The sequence below is a fragment of the Octopus bimaculoides genome, chromosome 7 (genome assembly GCF_001194135.2).
Source record: "Octopus bimaculoides isolate UCB-OBI-ISO-001 chromosome 7, ASM119413v2, whole genome shotgun sequence".
Lineage (NCBI taxonomy): Eukaryota > Metazoa > Mollusca > Cephalopoda > Octopoda > Octopodidae > Octopus > Octopus bimaculoides.
Window position 1 is genome coordinate 18,493,350 of NC_068987.1, and position 2,086 is coordinate 18,495,435.

The window sequence follows — 2,086 nt, forward strand, 5'->3', positions numbered from 1 at the left end:
GCTTCTTTCAATTTCCGTCTACAAAATCCACTCACAAGGCTATAGAAGAAGACACTTGCCCAAGGTGTCACGCAGTGGGACTGTACCCGGAACAAGCTTCTTACCACACTGCCACTCCTGCGCCTATGTATATGTATGTGTGTGTGTGTGTGTGTGTGTGTGTGTGTGTGTGTGTGTGTGCGTGTGCGTGTGCGTACATGCGTGCGTGTACGCTTGTATGTAATCGCAGTAGAAATCTTTCGCAGCATGACATATTTAAAAAAAAAGAAGCTATTTTAAAACTTTGTACCTTGTAGTGAGTATAGAGCTTAATCTTTTAATGCAAGAAATCGTTTTCCAAAATTTAAATAGTTGACATATTTTGTTTAAATTCACTGAATAGGGAATGGCAACTCACATACAGCAGGTGCAAACACAATAAGCACTAAATTATACAGAATTTTAGTTCACTTCATACAAAGTCAAACTACACTACACGGTTACATTGTACCATTAAGTCTATCAGCTGTTATAGACTTCAAGTAGCTCTTAGACTAATTAAAATCTTTACCCTTCAGAAGCATTTGCTATTGTGGTGCACGTTCAGAGAATTACAATTCAATTAATTGTATTGGAGGCATTTTAAAGAGCAGGACGCCGCTAATGAGAGTGAGTAAAGAGAAGGAAACAAAAAAACAAAACAAAAACAAAAATAGAATAATACAAAAACGAAGAAAAGAATTGTGATTCAGGGAAAGAAATATGTCAAGGAGGTCAGACCTGTCACAGAAACAAGATGAAACATGTAAACGAAGTCAGCTTGGTCTCTTGTAAAGAAATTATTTATTTATTTATTTAGTTTATCTTGTATTTTATTTTAATTTATTTTAGTTCCGTGCAGTCAGGAAAAGGAGTCATTAAAAAAACAAAAAAAAAAAAAAGCTGGCCTTTCCTCTTAACTTCATCATTATCCGAGTGGCATTTATTTGTTGCGTTGACTACGGCTGAAAATAGTCCAGGAATTAACTGTTAACTAAAAACTAAAGTTACAATATACAGATAGTAATAACATTAATAATTCTTTCTACTACAGGCATAAGGCTTGAAATTGCGGTGAGAAAGTATAGTCGATTTCATTGATCTCTATACTCAATTTGTACTTATTTTATCGGGCCCCAAAGGGGTAAAAGGCAAAGCTGACCTCAGCAGAATTTGAACTCGGAACGTAAAGTCGGAAGAACTGCCGCTAAGCATTTTGTTCAGCGTGCGAACTATTCTGCCACTTCGCCGCCTTACTGGTGGTTTTAATTTTTGGCTCAAGGCCAGCAATGGATGATGCCGGGGTATAGATTGCTGAATAAGCTTTTTATGTTATTCAGTTCGGTGGAATAAGTCAGTTTACCATTCGGATCAGAACTACTTTTACCATTTCTTTCATTCTGTCTAGTCTTTTATTGTTACTTGGGAATGTCATCTTCGCTGTATGTGACCGAGCATTATCCTGATGGAAGAACACCTTTCATCTTGAAACCAAAGATGGTCGTTTTACTTTCAGTGCAAGTCTCGATGAATAGCTGAATGACCAAACCCAATCTCTGGTAGTTTCTCAACAGTTACAATAGGATTTTGTTCGGCCAGGGTTTGCAGGACGTCCTCGTCAAGCTCTACAGATCTCCCAGAACGAGGCTTGTCTTCTGGGCTGTAGTTTCTGGCTCAGAATTTCTGGGACCACCGTTGACACTGGCTTACACTTATTGTCTGATCCCCATGTACTACATTAATATTCCTCGCACTTTCCGTTGCGTTGTTGCCTTTATTGAACTCATAAAGCAAAATATGCCAAATATGCTCCTTTGTCATTTCCATTATAGCTTTGAAAAAATAAGTGTAAAAATCGAACTGCACTCTTCAAAACTTGCACTAAGAATAAGGACAAAGGTAAAATTACTACCTGCTTTTATAGCAAGTTGATGCAGGTAGTTTATCCAGACCCCTTCCGACTTTTAGTTCATGCAATTGACAAAACCGCATTATTTATGGGATGACCCAATATATATAATAGAAGATGTAGAAAGTTTTAATCCTGTGGAATGTAGGTGCGCTTATG